This window comes from Somniosus microcephalus, chromosome 17, assembly GCF_052327205.1.
Source record: "Somniosus microcephalus isolate GS21.2 chromosome 17, FLI_Smic_1.0, whole genome shotgun sequence".
Taxonomy (NCBI): Eukaryota; Metazoa; Chordata; class Chondrichthyes; order Squaliformes; family Somniosidae; genus Somniosus; species Somniosus microcephalus.
In genome coordinates this window covers 22,158,873-22,185,044 of record NC_141003.1, presented here as the reverse complement: position 1 = coordinate 22,185,044, position 26,172 = coordinate 22,158,873, and the positions used below count along the sequence as shown (strand labels likewise).

Here is a 26,172-nt window from a genome sequence, read left to right as displayed (position 1 = left end):
ATGGGGAAGAAAACGAAGACATGCAGAAGGACTTATGTTACCAAGAAGAATAAAGCTGCAGAGCAGAACTCCAGGTTGACAGAGAATTCTGAGCCTGTTCAAGCAAAGGATTCATCCACGACGGAAGAACACCGAGTTCGGACTCAAACTTATGTCAAAGTACGACAACAATTAGAACAGTTGAGTGACCGTCTCGTACAAGAGATGAAAAATATGGAAAAGTTCTGGGACACCGAATGGGAGAACCTGGAAAGACAACAGAGACAGCTAGCTCAAGCAGAGAGCGACCATAGAGCCATTGTGGCCAAATACCAATCGCATTCCCCTGATGCTGTTCAGGAACTAGAATATTTACAGAACGAACCAAAGGAAGAGGAATCTTCAGGAAGCCAGGATTTTATCCCAGTTCTTCTCTACGACTCCTTACAAGCAGAGTGTGAGAAGTTGAAAGAACAGTATGAACAGGCTCAGGCTACAATTCTGGAGGGGGTTAACTCGGCAACCTCCGAAAAGCTAGTTTCAGTAGAAGCATATGAACAACTAAAGGTTGAACATGAGCAAGAAGTCCAAAGGCTGCAGGAAATTCTTGATGAGCTCAAGGCTAAGACAGACTCATCGGTAGAAGTTCCATCCATAGATGAGAAATTAGAGGGGAAAAACATGGCAGAGCATGAAAAACAGGATGTCCAAGAACTCATAAAAACATTGAAGGACACCCAAGACAAATATGAGGCGGCAATGACCGAGGTTCAACAACTTGAAGAACAGATTCAACTGGGAATCCTTTCAGTGGAAGAAAAGGAAACTGTAAGAAACTCAGAGACTGTAAGAATGGTCCCTGAACATGAACTAGAGAGCATCAGGGCGCAACTTTTCCGAGCGCTGAAAGCCAAAGTTCAAGAGGAACAGAAGGTGGAAGTATTGGAGGAAAAGGTGGATGAAATGGAAAAGACTCTGATCCACCGTGTTCCCAGGGAAGAGTTAACGGTCAGCCAACTCCTTCATATGCTGAAGGACAAGACTCTGCAAGGGGAACAATCTGAACACGAGCTTCAATCTTCAGGGGGAACGAGTTCGGAGCTCTCAAAAGTCACGGAGATAGCTGAGGTGGCAACACAAATTGTACAAGGATGCCAAAAGTACGTTGATTCACGTCAAGGTGAACAGAAGAATGTGGAAACCGTTACTTCAGTAGAAGGATTAAATAGCCTGATAACGCAATTCCCGATGGAAGGGAAGGTATTGAACTCACAAATGAGGTCCGTCGTGAAGGAATGGCAGATAACCCAGGAAGAGCGGGATGAATATGAATGCATGAAGAAGTCTTTTCAAGAAAGATGTCGAGGGAAGGAACCACCGTCAGCTAACGTCCAGACGGGTGAGGAGGAAGAAGAAGGCTCTCTCGCTGGCCTAACCCAGGACGAACCCGAATATTACCATGACCTGTTGAGTGACACTGAATATTACGAGGATGTGGTCTGCCCAGCTTGTGATGAAAACTCCCGAAGTGCTGAAATCCGGATGAAGCACTTAAGGTCTAAGGAACATAGAGAGTTGGTGGCGCTACAGCTGGCAGCCGAGAAAGGAGCTCCGAGAGTTTCAAAAAGGCAGAAAAGAAAAAGAAGAAGCAGAAGATAATAACTGTCTAAAATATTAGCACTTCTACCATCTCAAGCGGGACACTACGAGAGGAGCTAAATTAGTTGAAAAACTGGAAAATGTCAAGACAGCCAGTTGGTTGTAAAAGTCCGCACTGCTGGTTCAACAGGACGAAAGTTCAAGCTGTTACGTCAAGAAAAAGGCTATGGCGGAGTCACTCTAGCCATGCGAACCGGCTACACCAAAGAGATGTTGTTTGGAACGAGTCAAGATCAGAGACTGACTCTATGAACTGTTTCCGCAGAGACTGAACCTGTGAACTGTTCCCACCAAGATTATATCTGTAAATTGTTTTATATGACATTGACTCCACCGAGATTATATCTGTAATTTGTTTTATAGGAAGTTGAAGTTATGTATGTTTAACGGGGACTCTGTAAGTAATAAGCTAAAAAAGGAGGATTGTAGTGTATGTACCCGTCTACCTTTAAGGGAACTATTGAATGCAACCGTTCACCTTTAAGAGAACTACTTTAGGTGTGGCACTATTTGTTTGGCTTCTGTATACTGTAATACCGATAGTGACCACACCAGTATATAAGTGTTGTGGCAGGATTGCTGGGGCAGATTCGCCCGGACCTTCGAATAGTGAAGACCTGTTTGTTTGTTACTTCTGAAGTCTGTGTATTTATTAACTGCACAACCCACAGACTTTACAGGCACCTTCCCGTGCAAGCGCAGGAGATGCAACACATGCCCTTATACCTCCCCCCCTTCCCACTGTCCAGGGCCCCAAACACCCCTTCCAGATAAAACAGCGATTTACTTGTACTGTTCGCAATTTAGTATACTGTATTTGCTGCTCACGATGTGGTCTCCTCAACATGGGGAGACCAAACGCAGATTGGGTGACCGCTTTGTGGAACATCTCCGTTCAGTTAGTAAGGGGGACCCCGAGCTTCAGGTCGCCTGTCATGTTAATTCACCGCTCCACTCCCACTCAGACCGCACCGTCCTCGGCCTCTTGCATTGTTCCACGGAAGCTCAGCGTAAGCTCGAGGAACAGCACCTCATCTTTCGATTAGGCACTTTACAGACTTCTGGACTCAACATAGAGTTCAACAATTTCAGATCATAACCTTGGCCCCTATCATATATATATATTTTTTTTATCCACACTTTTTGTCTGTCTTTTTTTCTTCTCCCCACATGGCAGCGGTCTTTCATTCTGCCAGCACAATTTACACTTCATCTAGAGCCATCCTTTGTTTCTTAACCTGTTCCAGTACCATCTCCTTTTGCCTTGAATATCTCTTATTGTCTCTTTATTTCTTCCGCCTTCCATCCTATCACAGACCTTCCCTTTTGTTCTTTCATCCCCTCCCCCCTTTCCCAGCCTCTTCTTGCTTAAAAATCTGTTCCATTTCCTGCTTTTTTCCAGTTCTGACGAAGGGTCATCGACCTGAAACGTTGACTCTCTGTTTCTCTCTTCACAGATGCTGCCTGACCTGCTGAGTTTCTCCAGCATTTTCTGTTTTTATTTCAGATTTCCAGCATCTGCAGTATTTTCTTTTTGTACTGGTTCTATTGCTCCCTCAAACCCAGAACTGGCATGTACCTGAAACTATGTTGCGAAGAACCTGAAGTGTGGAAGCCAGAATGGTCAAGAATGCCTAGTTTCTCCTTGGTTTTTAGGAAATAGTGAAAAAGTGGAGTGATTTCACTATGTCCAGACAGCCATTAAGCACTTAATGTAAGGTTCATGTTTGGAACTTGACCGGGGGAGATGGGGAGACTGGGATCTGAATGGAAGGTTGTTGTAGTGGAATGCTATCTAAATTTGCATGATATTTTGTGCAGTACGGTAAAGAGTTGTTGGAAGTTCTCCTGTTTAATCAGTTAGTGGTGATTGCATGCTTCTATACTGTACACATCTGGTAGTTAGTCAGATTTTTTCTTCAAGCTGTGGAAAAAAAGCACCAGACTTTAAAGCACTGTGTTTGGTAATACTATACTGGACTAGGCAGGAATAGGACTAAACGTTGCACAGTGCAGAGATTATTCTTGGGATTGTAGTTAATAAAAATCTAGATTCAATGTGGCTATTCCTGTTTGTCCTCACCCCACCCAATGAATGTGCTTGCTTGACTCACCATTGTGGGCTATGGTCTTAAAACAATTTCAGCAAAAAAGATGAAGAGAGATCTTCAGCATTCCTTAATGCCTAGCCCTCATTTTGTAAAGACTACATCATGGTGACAAAGGGAATAGGACTTATTTTATGTAGCATTGCAGCATTTCTTCCTGACTATGCTAAAAAAAAATTTTTTTAAAAATACTTAGAATTGGAATATTATGTGATTTTCCTCACTTTCTGTATCATGTGGAGGACTTTTGAATAAAGATTTATGGACATTGATTTTAGAAAAAGCTGAACATTTTTTGTTGCAATAAAAACCAAATTCTCCCAGTCCATTCCTTTGGGGCAAGATGGAAGTGATGCTGTTTCAAGCTCCCACATTGCTCAACTCAAAATGATGACCCTGATGATGTGAGGGAAGAATTCTTGTTGATATGAGATGTTCATTTAAGGCCTCATCTGCATGTAAAGGTGGGTGTTAAAAGATCCCATGTCACTGTTCCAAGAAGACATGGTGTCCTGGCCAAGTTTATTCACATAGAAACATAGAAGATAGGAGCAGGAGTAGGCCATTCGGCCCCTCGAGCCTGCTCCGCCATTCAATGCGATCATGGCTGATCATCCAAATTCAGTACCCAGTCCCTGCTTTCTCCCCATACCCCTTGATCCCTTTAGCCTTAAGAAATATATCCAACTCCTTCTTGAATATATTTAATGAACTGGCCTCCACCGCCTTCTGTGGTAGAGAATTCCACAGGCTCACCACTCTCTGGGTGAAGAAATTTCTCCTCATTTCTGTCCTAAATGGCCTACCCTTTATCCTTAGACTGTGTCCCCTGGTTCTGGACTCCCCGACCATCGGGAACATCCTTCCTGCATCTAGTCTGTCCAGTCCTGTCAGAATTTTATATGTTTCAATGAGATCACCTCTCATTCTTCTAAACTCCAGCGAGTACAAGCCCAATCGACCCAATCTCTCCTCATAAGTCATTCCTGCCATCCCAAGTATCAGCCTGGTGAATCTTCGCTAAACTCCTTCCATGGCAAGAACATCCTTCCTCAGATAAGGCGACCAAAACTGCACACAATACTCAAGATGTGGTCTCACCAAGGTCCTGTACAACTGCAGCAAGACATCCTTGTTCCTGTACTCAAACCCTCTCGCTACGAAGGCCAACATACCGTTTGCCTTCTTAACCGCCTGCTGCACCTGCATGCTTACCTTCAGCGACTGGTGCACAAGGACACCCAGGTCTCGTTGCACTTTCCCTTCTCCCAATCTATTGCCATTTGGATAATAATCTGCCTTCCTGTTTTTGCCACCAAAGTGGACAACCTCACATTTATCCACGTTATATTGCATCTGCCATGTTTCTGCCAAATCACCCAACCTGTCCAAATCATCCTGGAGTTTCTCGACATCCTCCTCACAGCACACACGCCCACCCAGCTTTGTGTCGTCTGCAAATTTGGAGATATTACATCTAGTTCTCTTGTCAAAATCATTAATATATATTGTGAATAGCTGGGGTCCAAGTACCGATCCTTGCGGTACCCCACTAGTCACTGCCTGCCACTCGGAAAAGGACCCGTTTAGTCCAACTCTTTGCTTTCTGTCTGCCAACCAGTTCTCTATCCAAGTCAATACCTTGCCCCCAATCCCATGTGCCTTAACTTTACACGCTAATCTCTTATGCGGGACCTTATCGAAGGCCTTCTGAAAGTCCAGATACACCACATCCACCACCAAAGAACAGATTAAGTGGCCATTCCTTGTTGTGGTACCTTTTTTGATGTGATACAGAATGGCTGCATTTAAGGGAGGGGAAAGAAAAGCTATTCATTTTTTGAAGCTCTTTTGAGTGTTTTCAACAATGATGAGGCATTATATAAATGTAAATCTGATTGCTGTCGCCTGCCTTTTTTCACGTCTCTCTTTCCCCTGCCTATCCCCATCACTTTTTTTTCTTTTTCTCTCTCTTTTCCATCTCCCTCTTCATCGCCATCGCCTTCCCTCTTCCTCCCCTCCCCCATCTCTTTCTCTCCCTGCCTCATCCACAGTCTCCCTCACCCACTCCCACCAAGGAGTGAGCAAACAGGGTAAACATCAGGATGGGGGAATTGTCAGCTCAGGTGAGATCCAGCAATATGATCTTGCATCCCAACTGAGATTTACGGCTGGTATCAGAGTTATGTGGTTGTCTCCTTTCCTGGACAGGTAGTATTTTCAACAATGAGTCACCAGAACATTTCCGTTTTAATTGAGATGTATTCGTGTGTTCAATTTAAATGAGGCTTCACAGACCTTGCTGTGTAACTATGAATTAAATTTTTGGTAATTGTTGGATGCTATCCCTAACTGAACAATCTTCTAGATTGAGAGTTGCTTGGCAACTTTGTTACCCAATTCAGTAATAATCCTTCACTATTCACTCTCAAACATTTTTAAAATTAGGTCCATCAATAGAATCACCCGTTAACCATGCCTACTCCAGTGAATGTAGCTCTAATTTTTCACGTGTTGTCGTAACTATGTCCTTTCATTCCTAATATCATCCTAGTGAACATACGTTGAAGCTTTTCCAACACCAACAATAACTTCACAGGAGCATTATTAAAAAAATGGACATCCTTTGATACCCATGGCTTTGATATCCTTCTATAACGGAGTTCCCAAAACTGCACAGAACACTTCAACCGTGGCCTGCCACATCCAGTCATGAATGGTGGTGGACCATTAAACAACTAACGGGAGGAAGAGGCTCCATGAATATCCCCATCCTCAATGATGGTGGAGCCTAGCACGTGAGTGCAAAAGACAAAACTGAAGCATTTGCAACCATCTTCAGCCAGAAGTGCCGAGTAGATGATCCATCTCGGCCTCCTCCTAAGGTCTCCACCACCACAGAAGCCAGTCTTCAGCCAATTCGATGCACTCCACGTGATATCAAGAAATGGCTGAGCGCACTGGATACAACAAAGGCTGTTGGCCTCGACAACATCCCGGCTGTTGTGCTGAAGACGTGCTCCAGAACTAGCTGCGCCTCGAGCCAAGTTGTTCCAGTACAGCTATAACGCTGGCATCTATCCGACAATGTGGAAACCTGCCCACATATGTCCTGTCCACAAAAAGCAGGACAGATCCAATCCAGCCAGTCTACTCTCAATCATCAGCAAAGTGATGGAAGGCGTCGTCGACAGTGCTATCAAGCAGCACTTACTCACCAATAACCTGCTCACTGACGCTCAGTTTGGGTTCCGCCAAGACCACTTAGCTCCAGACCGCATTACAGCCTCGGTCCAAACATGGACAAAAGAGCTGAATTCCAGAGGCGAGGTGAGAGTGACTACCCTTGACATCAAGGCAGCATTTGACCAAGTGTGGCATCAAGGAGCCCAAGTAAAACTGAAGTCAAAGGAATCGGGGTTGGGGGGGAACTCTCCACTGGCTAGAGTCATACCTAGCACAAAGGAAGATGGTTGTGGTTGTTGGAGGTCAATCATCACAGCCCCAGGACATCGTTGCAAGAGTTCCTCAGAGCAGTGTCCTAGGCTCAACCATCTTCAGCTGCTTCATCAATGACCTTCCCACAGTCATAAGATCAGAAGTGAGGATGTTCGCTGATGACTGCAGTGTTCAGTGCCATTCGCAATTCCTTAGATAATTAAGCAGTCCATGCCGCATGCAACAAGACCTGGACGACATTCAGACTTGGGGCTGATAAGTGGCAGGTATCATTCGTGCCACGCAAGTGCCAGGCAATGACTCTCCATCAAGCAAGTGTCTAACCACCGCCCTTTGACATTCAACAGCATTACCTTTGCCGAGTCCCCCGCCATCAATATCCTGGGGGTCACCATTGACTAGAAACTTAACTGGAGCAACCACATAAATACTGTGGCAACAAGAGCAGGTCAGAGGCTGGGTATTCTGCAGTGAGTGTCTCACCTCCTGACTCCCCAAAGCCTTTCCACCATCTACAAGGCACAAGTCAGGAGTGTGATGGAATACTCTCCACTTGCCTGGATGAGTGCAGTTCCAACAACACTCAAGAAGCTCGACACCATCCAGGACAAAGCAGCCCGCTTGATTGGCACCCCATCCACCACCTTAAACATTCACTTCCTCCACCACCGGCGTACCGTGGCTGCAGTGTGTACCATCTACAAGATGCACTGCAGCAACTCGCCAAGGCTTCTTCGGCAGCACCTCCCAAACCTGTGATCTCTATTATCTAGAAGGATAAGGGCAGCAGGCGCATGGGAACACCATCACCGGTGTAGTGTCCGTGTGTAGATAAAGACACTGAAGACAGGAGTTGGTTCATAGGTATTTACTAAGCAAGTCTGGGGGGGTTCTAAAGGATATACACAATACACAGGCTTATATAGCCCAAGTGGCAATTACCGGCATTACGCACACCTGGGGCTCTTAAAGGCACATACACCATAATTGCACTTAAAGGCACATACACCACAATTCCTCCCCTTCTAGCTAACTAGTACATCATATACATGTTATATGCAAAATAATATACATTGCTGTATTAATTAATTATAAGTTAGTCTCTCAGGAGGCTTCCTGACTCGGTCCGGATAACGCCTCGGGGGTGTAGTAGGTTCTTCTGGCAAGGCTGATTCGGCTTGAAGGCCAGTGTCGGGTTCATCGGGTTCCAGTATCACCGGATCGGAGGTAGATATGGGTATCTCTACTTCATCGTTAGATGTATAGCGTGGTGGTGTAGGTTGTCCCTTTTCGGATGACTTGATGATTTGGTCAGCATGGCACCTTATTATGCTTTCTCCGATGTCCACGATATACATCAGTGGTCCTAGTCGTGTGCAGATAGTTCCAGGCTGCCATTTCTCGGTATGGTAGTCCCGGGCCAAAACCGGTTGGCCTATCTGGAAGGCCCGAGTTGGCCTTTCATTCATGCCCTGAAACTGCCGGTTCTCCACGTCCCTTCGGATGTTGGGCTTGACCAAATCCAGCCGGCATCTTAGGTTTCTATTGTAGAACATCATGGCGGGAGTTTGGTTTGTAACCATATGTGTTGCATTCCTATATGCAAATAAGAAGTTATCCACCTTGTGCTGAAGTTTTATGTCTTCATTACCCATGGCCTTTATGGCCTTCTTAAAGGTCTGGACAAACCTTTCAGCCAATCCATTGGTGGCGGGATGGTATGGGGCGGACGTGTAGTGCTTTACCCCATTGTTCTTTAAGAACTTTCTGAATTCTTCGGACACAAATTACGGTCCATTATCAGAACATATCTGTTCCGGCAGCCCATTCCTGGCAAATATGGTCCTTAATACTGTGATGGTTTTTTCCGTGGTGGTGGAGGACATCTTTATTACCTCCGGCCACTTGGAGTGTGCATCAACTGCAATTAAGAACATTGAATCCATAAATGGACCAGCAAAGTCGATGTGCACCCTTTGCCAGGGAGATGAGGGCCACTCCCATGGATGTAGAGGGGCCTGTGGCGGAGCATTTTGGACCTTCTGGCATCCTAGGCAGCTCTTGGTCATGTCTTCGATGTCTCCATCGATACCTGGCCACCATACAAACGCCCTAGCTAGGTTCTTCATTTTCACTCCACCCAGATGCCCCTCGTGAAGCTCCTTTAGCACTTTATCCTGGAGTTTGGGTGGAATCACCACTCTGGATCCACACATCAAGGTTCCTCGGCACACTGACAGCTGTTCTCTTTGTGAGAATGCTGGCAACAGTGGTTCGCCATGTGCTGGCCATCCCTTCATTGTTAAATCGTAGACCCGTGAGAGAGTAGGGTCATTTCTGGTCTCCCTTTCAATGGCAGAATTTGTCACCGGTAGACATTCCACTATGGTAGAGTGGAATATCTCTACTGGGTCTACTGTAGGTGCCTCTTCTATCGTTGGCAACGGCAGGCGCGATAAACCGTCAGCATTCCCATGCTGTTTTGACCCTTTGTATTCAATGTTGTATTGGTGTGCCCCTAGAAAAAGGGACCACCTCTGTAGTCTTTGTGCTGTCATAATGGGGACACCTTTCTTAGGGTTGAATATGGAGATGAGGGGTTGATGGTCAGTCAGCAAGGTAAATTTTTGTCCGTGTAGGTAATGGTTGAATTTCTTCACTCCCCATACCAGGCTGAGTGCTTCCCTGTCTATCTGGGAATAGTTACGCTCAGCTGAGTTCAATGAGCGTGACGTAAAAGCTATCGGCCGTTCCGAGCCATCAGGGAATCTATGGGACAATACCGCTCCTATGCCGTAAGGGGATGCATCGCACGCCAGTCTGATTGGTAGTGATGGGTTGTAATGAGCCAAAACTTTCTCGGATGTGATTAAGTCTTTACATTTATGGAAGGCACGTTTACAGTCTTCGTTCCATTTCCAAATCACTCCTGTGTGTAGAAGATCATTAAGAGGGTGTAGAATAGTTGATAAGTTCGGTAAAAATTTATGATAGTAATTTATTAATCCCAGGAATGACCTCAATTGTGAAACATTTTCAGGTGCTGGGGCTTTTATAACTGCTTCAATTTTTTCAGGTGACTTATGCAACCCTTCCTTATTAATTATGTGGCCACAATATGATATCTGATTTTGGAAAAATTCGCACTTGGGGTGATTTGCTCGTAGGCCCCGTTCTTTCAGCCTAGTGAGCACCTGCTCCAAATTGGCAAGGTGCTCGTTGTCGTTTTCTCCTGTTATAAGGATGTCGTCTAGGTAACACTGAGTCCCCGGAATCCCTTGCAGGACTTGCTCCATAGCTCTTTGCCAGATAGCTGGAGCTGATTCCAAAAACCAGTCGATTGTACTGGTACAGGCCCTTGTGTGTGTTTATTGTGAGATACTTTTTAGAGGTCTCCTCAACCTCCATCTGTAGATATGCCTGTGCCAAGTCAATTTTTGTGAAACGTTTTCCTCCGGATAGTGAGGCGAAAATATCTTCTATCCTCGGAAGAGGATACTGTACCGTGTGAAGGACCGGGTTTACAGTCACCTTAAAGTCCCCACAGATGCGAATTTTTCTCTGTTCCTCAGAGTTATTTTTCAATGCTTTTTTCATGACTGGAACGATGGGTGTTGCCCATTCGCTCCAATCTATTTTGGATAATACGCCTGCCTTTTCCAAATTCTCCAGCTCTGCCTCGACTGCCGGACGTATTGCGTATGGCACCGGTCTTGCCTTAAAAAATTTTGGAATTGCTGCATCTTCCACTTTTATTGAGGCAGTGATGCCTTTCAAGGTTCCTAGTTTCTCTTGAAACACTTCTTTGGCGTTGGCCAAGATGTCTTTTAATCGTTCAGGTATGATGTCATCATTGTTTTTTTCCTTACTGGTCACCGTCAGTGCCTGAATGGAGTGCCAGTCTAAACGTATCTTCCTTATCCATTCACGTCCCAACAACGGTGGACCACCATCTTGTAGAATGTATAAATACAACTTTTGTATTTCTTTGCCGTTGTATACCACAAACACCTTTATTTTTCCTTTGGGGTATACTTTCTGCCCCGTATATGTTTTTAAGATAATGGATGTGTCTTTTAGAGGTATATGCGAAAATAGCCTCTCGTAATCTCGTCGATTTATTACGGTTAGAGCTGATCCTGTATCTAGCTCCATTTTAACTGGGGACCCTGCTATTATGAGGGTAACCCAAATGGTCTGGTAATCTTCATTGGCAATTACATTATGTAATTTGAGAGAGCTTAGTCTCTTGTTTCCGGAGTCGCTATCGCTCTTCTGGTCTTTGGAGCTACTGTCCGTCATCATTTGTACCTTTCTGTGCTTTTCCTTATTGATTCTTTTCCCGTTAGTGGATTTTTTATTTTCAGATCGGCATACACGTGGAATGTGTCCCATCTTTCCGCATCGCCTGCATGCTTTTTCTTTGAACCAACAATCCCTCTGGTCATGGTTGGATCTGCCGCAGCGATAACATCTCTCGAAACCCCGTGTCATTTCATGGGTGCCGAAGTCCTGTGGCCTTTGCTGTATCTTTGCCGCTCCTATTGCACTGAAAGCCTTGTCCAGTGTTAAATCTTTTCCAGAAGATACCTTTTTTTGTGTTTCTACACTTAGGGGATCGCAGATGAATTTGTCTTGCAGAGAATCTGCCAGTCCTGCCTCAAATTGGCAGTGTAGGGTATCAACAATCTCCTCAAAATTCTTGTCCATCGGTTCGGCTGGAGTGATTAAGTTGCGTAACAGCTTGTATGTTTCTGCGCCCATTAGATCCAGAAGCACTGAAGCTTTTTTTTCATCTTCTATTCCATTTGCGGTGCAAAACACCTCCACTCTTTCTACATATGTGGTCCAATCCTCTATCTTGTTATCAAAAACATCAATATTGCTAAAGTTAGGCTCTGTTTCGTTATCAAAAGCATCAATATTGCCAGACTTAGGCATTTCAAAAAAGATATGGCGCTTCCCGCGCTTTTTTTTTTCTCTCTGTAGCAACGATATGGCGCTTCCTGCGCTTTCCCGCCGCTGCTACCGATAACAACGCTGTTTTACTGTGGTTTCCGTTTATTCACTGTTGGAGACTCGTTCCCGACGGAGGTCTAAACGCTGACCTGCTTGCCGCGCCGGCTGTCTCCCAAGTGCACCCTCCCAGTCCGTTATTGCTTGCCTCCGATTTCGCTGCCTGTCTCAGCTGTAGAGCCCGCCGCTGGAGCCCCAGCCTGACGCCCAGGAAGGATTAGCGCAGTACCTGCCACCAGCTTGGCCAGCTGGTGAAACCACAGTTTCTATTACTTCCTTGAGTCTTCTGGACGCTGGAGGAATCGATGTCCTTGAGGTGCTGCCGAATTGCAGGTAACTCCGTTTCCACTTCGTCACATACACCACAGCCTGCAAGTTCCCCTCCAAGTCATACACCATTCTGACTTAGAAGTATATCGCTATTCCTTCATCGTCACTGGGTCAAAATCCTGGAACTCCCTCATTAACAGCACTGTGGGAGTACCTTCACCACACTGACTGCAACGGTTCAAGAAGTCGGCTCACCACCACCTTCTCGAGGGCAACTAGAGATGGGCAATAAATGCTGGCCTTGCCAGCGACACCCACATCCCATGAATGAATAAAAAACAATATATATGAAACCTAGAATCCATGTCCCAGTTTAATTTTTTTTTTCATTTGTAATCCTTTTAAAGATCTGAGTATCTGGACCCCTAAATCGTTCTGTTCCTCCACTCCATTGAAGATTACGATTTGGAGTATATTTCCATTTTCTATTTGTTTCCTAAAATGTACTATTTTGCATTTATTTATGTTGAACTGCATCTGCCACGCCCATAATCTGTCTTCATTCTCCCGCATTCTTCTTGCAGTTTACCATACCCCTGATATGGTATTGAAAGCAAACTTTCATATTCCCTTTTTGACAATTCCCAAATATTTTATGTACTGTATATGGAAGTTGTAGGTCCTAACACAGATCAATGTTCCATGCCATTAGGTACATCTTACTAGTCTAAGAAACATCTATTTACTTTTGCCATCTGTCCATCAGTTATTTGTTTAACAATGCCACCACTTCACCTTTAATATTATGAGTGTTATTCTTTGCAACAGTCTTTTATGTGGCATTGAATGCTTATTGAAAATCTAAATATGCTGCTCCACTGTATTTCCTTAGTCAAATTGTTTGATAATTTGAAATATTTGAAAACTAGTCAAGCATGTCTTAGTTACATATTCCTTTTGATTATTCCTGATTATCCCATAGTTTTCACGAGCCTTATCTTTTCCTATGGTCTCTAGCGGTTTTTCTTTTACTACCAACATGAGGCTTACTGATCTCTAATAATCTGGCTTATCCTTTGGCCTTTTTGTACAGGGATGCAACATTCACCCCACTTCAATGCTTTGTATTTTATCTGCTGAATTGAACATTTTGGATTGCCAATGTAATCTGTATCTAAAACAGTTATCAGGTCTTATTCAGTTTTTGCAACTTCTGAGATGTTCAATATTTTATTTAAAATGAGTTACTTTTTAACGTATGTCAGTGGTTAATCTCTTTTGTTTTGAACTATGCAGTGAGGCTATCTTCCCACTTTACACCATCCAGCTCAGAGGTGAATGGGTAGCCTGCTTCCAGGCTTCTCTCAATTCTGTTTTTTAACTGACTACAAGGAGCATATAGGTATTGAAGATATCAAATGGAAAATTTTGACTTGTATATAAAAAAAAATCAAAAGTTAAATGATGTGGTAGATGTGGAAAAGAGTGCACATAATATTGGCCAATTTTGATTTTTTTTAACTATTGGAATTGGAGCTGTGCAAAGAGGGCTTAAGACATGTGCAATCAATTTAGCAATCAATTTAGCCATTGATAGGACGAACATTATATGCTCAAGGATTTTCTTTCATACAAAATAATGTATGAAGATGAAAATTGAATTTTTTTTAATTTAAAGGCTACTTTGTCAATACACTACTTTTCCACCCTGCTTTTTTCCCCTTTCACCTCCTTCCTCAACACAAAAAAGGAGCAAAATTATCTACATTGAAACAAGTTGATATGAATAGAAATATTTTTAAACTGCTTTGGCAAGTAGCGTTGTAATTAAATTGAACCAACTGCAATTTTCCAAAAGAATGCTCATTCTGAAGGGAGAGTGCCATTTAACATTACACAAAGTCTACCTGAAAGGCTTGAAGGCAGAAAAGTGCATAAATAGTTAGTGTGGTTTGCAGTGAAAAAGACGAGTATCTCTCTCTTTAGGTTTTAAAAACCCTAGAATTTGATTCTTTTAAAGGTCACTTGCATAACAGTACAAAATAATGAAAGGATATAATCAAAAAGAAAGACTAGCATTCACTTAGCCCCTTATTATGCCTCTCAAATCTCTTGAAGCAATTCATGTACAATAGATTACTTTGAAGTGCAGTGCTTGTCACGTAGGCAATGGAGCAGCAAGAGTTTGTATGCAGCAAGATCCCAGAAACAGCAGTGAGCGAACAGTTAATCTCTCTTTTGGCTATGTTGATTGGTTGAGGGAAGAACAACTGGCAGAACCTTTTTTTTTTGGATAGTGCCATGCGACTTGTAACATCCTTCTGAATATTCATCTGGAACAGCTAGATGTCAGTTGAACATGAAGCAGCAATTTGATAGATTATATTTTCTGATTAAGAGTGCTTGTTTAACATGTAAATTAGGAGGGGGGAAGAGAGAGCGAGAGGAATCAAAAAATGGGTCAAAGTTCCATTGACCAGAAGCCGGCCCACTTTATTGCCCGTTAGATTTTCTGCTGTCCTTTCTAGTGGCCAGGAAAAGCGGCAACGCATTTTTGGATGGGTAGATGTATTCAAAGAAGTGGTAATGGCATGGGTGGCATCATATGCCCATTCATTTTCTGTCATTTCTTTTAATTCATGTCCTTGCTGGTATAAAGCAGGCATCAAGGGTTGCTAGACACTGCAGAAATTAGAGGGCCCAGCAGTTGTAGTTGTAAGATTTTCAAATACTAGCTTTAGTGATTTTAAAAAAAATGATTTTGCTCTTCGCAGTAACTTCCCAATCTGTTGTCATTTTGTTGTTGTTCATTTCAAACAGGGCATGATGCGTTTGCCCGTGGGAATTCCCTCATATCTTTGCTTTTTGTTACAAAAAGAATAGGAGCAACAAGAGGGTTGCCAGACTTGTCACTGGAGGCACAGGTACTTACCTGTACAGGTACACTATCCCTTATCCGAAAGCCTTGGGACCAGCTGAGTTTCGGTTTTCGGAATTTTTCGGATTTCAGAAGGTATTATTATAAGACTGAGAAATTTGTATTTAATATAAATTGTAAAAGTTCAGGCTACCTCTTGCGACTGTTCCGTGTCTCAATCCCCTTCCTGCTTCTCTGGAAAGCCGGATGTCGGCTGACTCCTACCAAGCTGGCCCGCAAATCAGGTCGGGGGTCGGGTGGGGGCGGAGCAAAGAATATCGGACGGGCCGCGGTTCAGGTCGGGGGGGGGGGTCGGTCGGGTTGGGGTCGGGGTGGGGTCGGGGGAGGGTCCGGGGGGGGAGAAAAGAATATCGGACGGGCCGCGGTTCAGGTCGGGGGGGGGTCGGTCGGGTCGGGTTGGGGTCGGGGTGGGGTTGGGGGAGGGTCCGGGGGGGAGAAAAGAATATCGGACGGGCTGCGGTTCGGGTCGGGTCGGGAGAAAAGAATATTGGACGGGCCGTGGTTCGGGTCGGGGGGAGAAAAGAATATCGGACAGGCCGCTGCAGCTATCGGACCGGCCGCTGTATTGTTGGGTTCACTCTCCCGGTGCCTCCTTCACACTGCCCGGCTCGGCCTGCAATCTCCTACCCAGGAGGGAACTCTGTGACCCTCTGCCCTGCTCAGCGTAAGTCGTGCGCCACTCTGGTCATGTCGTGCGCACAACTTACGCTGAACAAAAAAACTTACGGTTTTTAGAGGTTTTCGGTTTTCGGAAGTTCGGATAAAGGATAGTCTACCTGTACCAGATTATACAGGCCGGGGCACGCATACCTCCAGTTGTCATATGAACAGTGCTTGTGGATGCTTGGCTTTACAAGGAAGTCGCCTCAGAGTTATGCCAGGCACCACACTACTATTGGCTGTAAAGGTCACTCACAATCACCCTTAACTTTCACACTACATTGTCATTCCAGGCTACTACTGGGGAGATCATTAAACAGTGATTCTGCTGTGCAGATACTTCACGCTACTCACGGATGCCAAGTTGCTAATGCAAATAGTTTCATTTTCTTTCCCATGGTAGCATGACATGCTATTTTACTTTTAGGGAGGCAGGATTCCTGAAGGTACAAGGAGTCTTCGATTGCACACTTGTGGTCCTAAGTGCTCCCTTGCTTTATATCACCACCTAAGTCAACAGGAACTGGTTCCACTCTCAATATGCAGCTTGTTTGCAATCAGCAGAACTGCATAATTCAAGTAAATGCTCGCTATCCTTGGAGTTCACTGTCCTTTTTGTTTTAAGGCAATCTACCAAAACAACATTTTCCCTCAGTCTCCTTTTCTTTCCTCCTCCCTGAGCTGTTCTGTCCCTTTTGCCCCTTGATTCAAAAAAGGGTGGTAGAGAGAAAACGGGGAATTACAGACCGGTAAGCCTGACATCGGTAGTGGGGAAAATGCGAGAGTCCATTATAAAAGATGTAATAGCAGAGCACTTGGAAAACAGTGACAGGATCGGACAAAGTCAACATGGATTTACAAAAGATAAATCGTGCTTGACTAATCTACTGGAATTTTTTGAGGATGTAATTGGTAGAATAGATAAGGGAGAACCAGTGGATGTGGTGTATTTGGACTTTCAGAAGGCTTTTGATAAGGTCCCGCATAAGAGATTAGCGTGTAAAGTTAAGGCACATGGGATTGGGGGCAAGGTACTGACTTGGATAGAGAACTGGTTGGCAGACAGGAAGCAAAGAGTTGGAATAAACAGGTCTTTTTCCGAGTGGCAGGCAGTGACTAGTGGGGTACCGCAGGGATTGGTCCTAGGACCCCAGCTATTCACAATATATATTAATGATCTAGACGAGGGAACTAGATGTAATATCTTCAAGTTTGCAGATGACACAAAGCTGGGTGGGCGTGTGTGCTGTGAGGGGGATGCTGAGAAACTCCAGTATGATTTGGACAGGTTGGGTGATTGGGTAGATGCATGGCAGATGCAGTATAATGTGGATAAATGTGAGGTTATCCACTTTGGTGGCAAAAACAGGAAGGCAGATTAATATCTGAACGGTAATAGATTGGGAGAAGGGGGAAGTGCAACGAGACCTGGGTGTCCTTGTGCACCAGTCGCTGAAGGTAAGCATGCAGGTGCAGCAGGTGGTTAAGAAGGCAAATGGTATGCTGGCCTTCGTAGCGAGAGGATTCGAGTACAGGAGCAAGGATGTCTTGCTGCAGTTGTACAGGGCCTTGGTGAGACCACACCTTGAGTATTGTGTGCAGTTTTGGTTGCCTTATCTGAGGAAGGATGTTCTTGCCATGGAGGGAGTGCAGCGAAGATTCACCAGACTGATACCTGGGCTGGCAGGAATGACGTATGAGGAGAGATTGGGTCGATTGGACTTATACTCGCCGGAGTTTAGAAGAATGAGAGGGGATCTCATTGAAACTTATAAAATTCTAACAGGACTGGACAGACTAGATGCAGGAAGGATGTTCCCAATGGTCGTGGATTCCAGAACCAGGGGTCACAGATTAAGGATAAGGGGTTAGCCATTTAAGACAGAGATGAGGAGGAATTTCTTCACCCAGAGAGTGGTGAACCTGTGGAATTCTCTACCACAGAAGGCAGTTGAGGCCAATTCATTAAATAAATTCAAGAAGGAGTTAGATATATTTCTTAAGGCTAAAGGGATCAAGGGATATGGGGAGAAGGCAGGGACAGGGTACTGAGTTTGGATGATCAGCCATGATCTCATTGAATGGCGGAGCAGGCTCGAGGGGCCGAATGGCCTACTCCTGCTCCTATCTTCTATGTTTCTATTTGCTGCCAACCCCACATTTCATGCGCCAATTTATTTATATAACTACCATATGTGAGGGTCACAAAATTTATTACCTATCTTCAGTTGATAAAGAAAGCACTGCCTATTTATTTTCCAGGAACCAATCTTAAAAGAAATCATCATTGTTCATAAATATACCTCTCACTAACTTCTTTCCAAATCATTCCAGTATCTTTGTGTACCTCTCCTTGCTCTCTCTCTCATCCCCATGCAACAACATAACCTCTGTTTCCCCAAGAACACCACCACAGGAGATCAGGTTTTGTTTTTCTTTAATTGGATTTTTTGGGTAGATATGACATAATATTTCAGAGATAATGGAATAAATATTGTATTATTTTCCTTAAAAATAGATGCAGTTTATGCACTGGATTTTAGAATAAATGCACAGCCTTGCAACTCAACGTAGCTCGAAATTTGTTGTTGATTCCTTCAGTACTGTTGATTATTCCAACAATAGACATTTCCCAACAAAATTCAGTTCTGATACTACCTTACCTGAGTGTTTCAAGCATTTTCTATTTTTATTTCAGGTTTCTAGCATTTGCAGTGTTTTACTTGTTTACAGAGTCTTTTTGTAGTGCGTGCGTATGTGGAGCCTGTTTGTAGCGAGTTAGGATGCAGGGCTTGCTTGTAATGGGTGTGGATGCACAGCTTGTTTGTAGCAGGTCTGGTGTCGAGCTAAAAGGATATAGAGGCACTGGAGAAGGTGCAAAAAATATTTACAAGAATTATTACCAGGACTGAGGGGTTATAACTATCAGGAAAGACTGAACAGGCTGGTGCTCTTTTCTCTTGAAAAGAGAAGGCTGAAGGATGACCGAATGGAGGTGTTTAAAATTCTGAAGGGGTTTGATGAGCTAGATGTAGAGAAGATGTTTCCAGTTGTGGGGGAAGTTCAAACCTGACATGGGCCCTGGCAGTGGGGACCCAAACAGGCACCGGCTGGCACGTCCATTTGGCTGAAATACATCTACAACAAATCTAAGAGTTTGGGCTGAAAACACCACAATAACGAATTATAATAGCAAAATACTGCGGATGCTGGAAATCTGAAATAACAACAGAAAATGCTGGAAATACTCAGCAGGCCAGGCAGCATCCGTGGAGAGAGAAACAGAGTTAACGTTTCAGGTCTGGGACCCTTCAGCAGAACTGGAAAAAGCTGGAGATGTAACAGGTATTAAGCAGGTGCAGAGACGGGGGGGTGGGGGGGGGTGGTTTAGGAGGGGAGGAAGGAATTGAAAGAACATACTGTGAATATGTTGCAAATGGGAATGGCAAAATCATACTGCATGAAAAATGGGGGCAGGGATTATTATCTGAAATTGTCGAACTCGATATTGAGTCCGGAAGGCTGTAAAGTGCCTAATCGAAAGATGAGGTGCTGTTCCTCGAGTTTACGTTAAGCTTCATTGGAACAATGTAATAGGCCGAGGACAGAGAGATCAGAGTGGAAGTGAAGCGGAGAATTAAAGTGACAAGCGACCGGAAGCTTAGGGTCACCCTTAGGGACTGAACGGAGGTATTCCGCAAAGCGGTCGCCCAATCTGCGTTTGGTCTCCCCAATATAGAGGAGACCACATCGTGAGCAGCGAATACAATATATTAAATTGCAAGAAGTACAAGTAAATCGCTGTTTCACCTGGAAGGGGTGTTTGGGGCCCTGGACAGTGGGAAGGGAGGAGGTAAAAGGGCATATGTTGCAACTCCTGCGCTTGCACGGGAAGGTGCCAGGTGAAGGAGAAGAGCTGTTGGGGGTGATTGAGGAGTGGACCAGGGTGTCGCGGAGGGAGCGGTCCCTTCGGAATGCTGAAAGGGGAGGTGAGGGGAAGATGCGTTTGGTGGTGGGATCACGTTGGAGGTGGCGGAAATGGCAGAGGATGATCCGTTGAATGTGGAGGCTGGTGGGGTGAAAGGTGAGGACAAGGGGAACCCTATCGTGGTTCTGGGAGGGAGGGGAAGGGGTGAGAGCAGAAGTGCGGGAAATAAGAACGGACACGGTCAAGGGCCGTGTCAACCACTGTAGAGGGGAATCCTTGGTTGAGGAAAAAGGAAGACATGTCGACATGAAACGTTAACTCTGTTTCTCTCTCCACGGATGCTGCCTGGCCTGCTGAGTATTTCCAGCATTTTCTGTCGTTATTTCACAATAACGAAGTACATAACTTCTCTGTTCAATTTGCCTCCACACCACTTGAATATAGAACTGGTGTGCTCAATACCATGCTGGGATTTCACCATGGACAAAACCTTGGTGTCAAGATTGAACCCATTGTCACAATATGGAGCTATTTTGACAAATGGGATTCCTGAGGGCTGCATTTTTTCATAACTATTGGCTGCTGGTATTCTGTTGCCGAAATCAAGATAGTCCAGATGTAGCCTTCAACAGCCTGCCAATTTCCTGGAATGGGAAGTTTATTTATGCCATATTTTTGTGGTTTTCTCTATCAGATTTTACTGACAGGATCCAATTAAAGAGACCACAGTCATTTTGGTGACTGCTATTGATTGAGGGAAAATGTTTTACTTTGGCCCCTCACTCAGAACATTGCTAGACCTGTTTGTAAGATGTACATACCGAATTTGTTAAGACAAATGGAAGTCCAGATACGACATAGGAAACCACAGTGCCTCTAATCAACTTCCTGGCAATTGAAACAAGCAGCCTAACCAAACACGATTTCCTTCCTTATGTGGTTGAATCCCACCTGGTGCCACTTAAGGTAATCAATACTAAGTGGGAATAGGACATCTATTGGTGTTAGCACTCTGACTGCAACACTTTCGCGGGGAAGCATCCCAGCCATTCTGTCTTGAATTGGAGCCCATCAATTAGCTTTCTTGGAGTTGTTGCAGCATTTGTCTCGGCAACCTATCCACTATTGACTGGGAATTCAGTTATAGAGTGCCTTGTGGTTCGTGATTCATGAAGGGAATCTGGAAAATTAAACTCTTCGTTTATCACTTAACTCCCACCTGAGATTTGAATCTGGCATTGAACAATGGTTCTGAAGAATCTCGCAACCTTAAGCTTCTTGCTCTAGAAACTAGGTTAGCCTGTGTGCCAAAATCAGGGAAATAGAGTTAGTAAGCAAGATACTTGCCTAACAAATATTTGGCACTCTGATAGGACAATAATAAGGCAATAATCTTCCAATCCTCCTTGGATATAGGGATGGTGCCAGATGACTGGAGGATTGCAAATGTTACACCCCTGTTTAAAAAGGGGGAGTGGGATAAACCTGCTAACTACAGGCCAGTCAGCCTCATGTCGCTGATGGGGAAACTTTTAGAGACAATAATCCGGGACGAAATTAATTGCCAATTGGAGTAGTATGGGCTAATAACTGAAAGTTAGCATGGATTTTTTTAAAGGCAAATCGTGTTTGACTAACTTGATCGAGTTCTTTGAAGTAATGGAAAGGGTTGATGTGGGTAGTGCAGTTGATGTGTGTATGGACTTTCAAAAGGTGCTTGACAACGTACTACATAAAGGACTTGTTGGCAAAATTAAAGCCCATGGGATTAAAGGCACAGTGGCAGCATGGATATAAAATTGGCTAAGGGACAGAAAGCAGAGAGTAGTGGTGAACGGTTGTATTTCAGACTGGAGGGAGTATATAGTGGTGTTCCCCAGGGGTCGGTATTCAGACCTCTGCTCTTTCTGATATATTAATGACCTGGAATTGGGTATACAGGGCATTATTTCAAAGTTTGCGGATGACACGAAACTCAAACGTAGTAAACAATGAGGTGGATAGTAACAGACTTCTGAGGACATAGACTGGTGGAATGGGCAGACGCATGGCAGATGAAATTTAACGCAGAGAAGTGTGAAGCGATACGTTTTGGTAGGAAGAATGAGAAGAGCCAATATGATTTAAGGTGATTGGCAAAAGAACCAAAGATGGCATGATGAAACAATTTTTTATACGAGTTGTTGTGATCTGGAATGCACTGCCTGAAAGGGTGGTGGAAGCATGTTCAATAGGAACATTCAAAAGAGAATTGGATAAATACTTGTAGGGAAAAAATTTACAGGGCTCTGGTGAAAGAGCAGGGGAATGGGATTAATTGGATAGCTCTACCAAAGAGCTGGCACAGGCATGATGGGCTGAATGGCCGCTTTCTGTGCTGTATCATTCTATGGTTTTTTGTCCTTGCCAACTTTCTATATCAGCAGAACCAAAAGCATTTACCCATCCTGGCAAGTGTGAGCTTCATGCAGGAACAAATGCTCGGGTAAGCCCATCTCTAAACATTATTGCCTTACTGATTAAGAATGATCATTTTCACCTTTGCTATGGCCATTACAAAGACACTTCGCATTGTCCATAAAGCAGGCAGATACCTCAAGTAGCTTCCATGCTTTCACTAAGTATTACCAACTTTATCTGACAGCTTAAGGGGTAAACCACAAAGCTGATTCCTAATGTTAGATGCCGGAGTTATGAATGAAGACTTGAGAAACTTGGACTTTTCATCCTTGAAAGGAGGTATTTCAGATGTTATCTTATATTGAGATAAATAAGATAATAACCAATATGGAAAAGGTAAATCTGTAAAACAACTTCAAACTAAATTGAGAATAGGACAAGTGGACATGGGTTCAACTAGTAAAATGCAAATTTAGCTAAGCTATCAAGAAGTTCTTGTTCGTGTAAAGAGTGACCAATACATGGAATGGATTACAAAATAAGGTAGTGGAGGCAAAAGCCCTGGAATAATTTAGGAACCAATTGGATTCTGTTGTACATGAGATTGATTGAGGAGATTAACTACTGTAGGTGTAGTCTTCCTCATTCTTCAAATGTAGTTCATCCTTTGTCCACAAAGCTTCCTATCCAGTTTTGGGGATAAGCTTAGATCATTAACACATCTTCAAGCAACACCAGGTAAGAAAGAGAATTCCTCCCATGAATTCTCTTTCTTGCTTGGTAGTGCTTGGAGATCATGGTGTGTGTATCTTTAGATTCTCTAGTTCTGCCTGCGCTCTTCTTTGGTCCAAGAGCTAAGGGTGTGGTTCAGGATAAGTACAATGGAGCGAGGAAAAGCATTTCAAGTGGTCATGCCCTTGCAAGAAGAACGTAGGGAAATACATGACCAAAAAAAGACACTGGTTCATCTAGCTGGTCCCAAAAAAGTGTTTGTGCTGATGGAGGCAACTAATGTTGATGCTGGGTAATGGATCAATATGTTGCATTTTCCTATTCGATAATGACCATGTGTGAAGTGAAATATAATCAAAAAATTAGGAAGACAATAAGATTAGTATAATAAGATTGGGAATCAAGGGATATGGGGATACAGCAGGAAGGTGGAGTTGAGGTAGAAGATCAGCCATGATCTTAGTGAATGGCGGAGCCAGCTCATCAGGCTCCTGCACCTATTTCTTATGTTCTTATGATTTAGCCAAATGTACTGTTTGGGAGCATGTGAAGAGGAAACCATCGAAGAAGATCACAAATGAGGGTTATTTATGAAATTCAGAAACCTATGCTCCTTTATTTGAAACCAATTACACCAGTATTTCATGCTATAATCTTAATCCCTAAAGTTTAAAAACAGCCAGAAGATCAGCAGTGCCCTAGTCTCGAATCAGGAAAGCAAGGCTACTCAGTGAAAACATCAAATCTCTCCAAAATCCAAAGATAAAGGAATAGGCGCAGAGTTTCTGCTAGTTATATCAGCCCAATCTGGGCAGAATCGGCCAAACCAGCGCAAAAGATCAGGTAATTTTAAACATGAGTGAGTTACTCCCAAAATCAATTGCGTTTGTGTTTTCTGCAATCTTTTACACTGGTTTAAGATTCAATTTGTCCAGAACAGTCCCCAGCCACAAAACTGGCCACGCACCCAGGTCAAAATTGTGAGATTCCGCTGATTGTGCTGGTTCAGAAACCTAGTTCAAATTGTGCTCATTTTCTTAGGCATACAGGCACTAGTAGGCATGTTTTAAAAGTTTATTCATGTCAAAAAATACGTAATTAACTAAGAAACTGACTAGTGTATACCAATGAAACTAAATGGTTCAGTATAATTTTTTTAAGACATTCTCAGTCATTTTAAATTGGGTTACTCACAGGTGGTGGACGGGACACCCTTATTAAAACTGCTTAATTTTTTGATGAACCCATTTTCAGCTGTATTTATAAAAATAGTACATCAGCCCTTTGAATGTTTGTCCCTTTTTAATTTGGACATATTTTCTAATGACAGAATCTGAGAACCAAAACAAATGGGTGTTGCTGCTTAGCTACAGCTGGTTAATACAAGTGCTAGCAGTGGAGTGAGCTATACGATGAGTCTTTGGTCACTATCAATAGTATCAGGGTCTTGTCATTCAAATAAGTAGAATTTTCCTTGTGTACTACACATCGAGAATACTGAACTAAAGCAACCATTTAGTATTTGAAATGTACTTACATTGGTTCCAGACTGCAGTGTTTTAGATTTTGTATTCAGAATAATTATACAGGAAGAGAGAGTGCCCTGAAGCCTGTGTTTCAGTCTAGTAACAGCAGCACATTATAAAGTATTGGATTAAACTGTTGTTTTTGTTCCAGCAATCTTCAATTAATTGGCACTGGATTGGCAAAACTTGATTTGGATGACTAGAATTTATTTCCATGAAATGATGGAATCGCTAACTCAATGTCTCTTGTGACTGAGATAACTCATAAAGTAATAAATATTCTCAGTGCAAATCTTCTCAAAAGAAACTCATGTTTTTAGAATTCATTTAGCTTCAACTACCCATAATGTTTTCATTATTAATTTTTCAAGCACATCATCTTTGTCTTGTTGACTTTATCCTTAAGTTTTGATTTGCTTTTCCCTTTGATTTTTACTTGATTTAATTCAAATGCCCATGGCTTTCAACAAACTAGAGTAAAGATACTGTTTCAGTGCACGATTTAATAGTGATATATTTTAGTTCTCAGTTTCTGTCTCTTCTCTCCAGCACCCCCCCCCCCCCCCCCAAATGATTTCATGAACGGAGTGACTGCTGCCAACGACTGGAAGCTGCACAGAAGCGTACTGCGCATTAATCTGGATCCAGAAGCATGATGTTTCAGGGGGTTTTTCCCCAGAGCCCGCGCCCTCCCCGGCACTTTTCCCTGGAGCCCGCTCCCTCTCCGGCATTTTGACTTTTTTAACGAGCCCGCTCCCGTAACGAGTTGGAAGTGCGCATGCGCAGAATGCTTCTACGCAGCTTCCAGTTTGTTGGCAGTAGTCGCGTCCTTTCATGAATTCTCATTCAGCTGGGAGAGGGAAGCCCTCTAGTTGTGGACCTTTTTATGATTGGTTAACAATTCATCATTAGCAGCAATCATAAAATGTGTGCTGCGAGTGAGATTCCAGGATTACTCCTCCGTCCTCCCCATCCCCTCTACTGAGGTGTAACACTCCATTTTAACTAAATCCTCCACTTTTAGCTACCTTAAAGGTAGATTTAAAAACGTGTGTTAATTGTGGCTGGTAGTCTGGAGTCTCATGCCTATAAATCTGGTTGGGAAGTCCATTCTCCCACTGCGAGGCTACAGAGCCAATTTAATGTTGTTAACACAACTAAGATTCTGAGCTTCAGAATTTCAGTTGCCTCAGAGAATAATGCTTTACATTTTGAGCTGTTATCATGGATTAAAGTGATGGTGAACAAAAGATTAAAATTGTGGTAATAAAAACAGAAAATGTTGGAAATACTCAGCAGATCAGACAGCATATGTGGAGAGAGAAACCGAGTTAATGTTTCAGGTCGATGACCATTTATAACTACTTCAATCTCTGAAAAGTGCATGATAAAATTTTAGAATGAAGTGGAGCTGCTTCATATGTACCTTAAAAAAACAACTATGGAAAACTAGCTGAATATTAGTAGAATAGGAATAGATATTAAAATTCAGTCGAA

The 26,172-nt window shown here is 43.5% G+C and overlaps 1 protein-coding gene across 10 annotated transcripts in view; it reads left to right on the top strand.

The window, feature by feature from the left end:
• Window positions 1-26,172, top strand: part of plekha5 (pleckstrin homology domain containing A5) — a 435,482-nt gene that overhangs the window by 236,018 nt on the left and 173,292 nt on the right. The window lies entirely within an intron of this gene.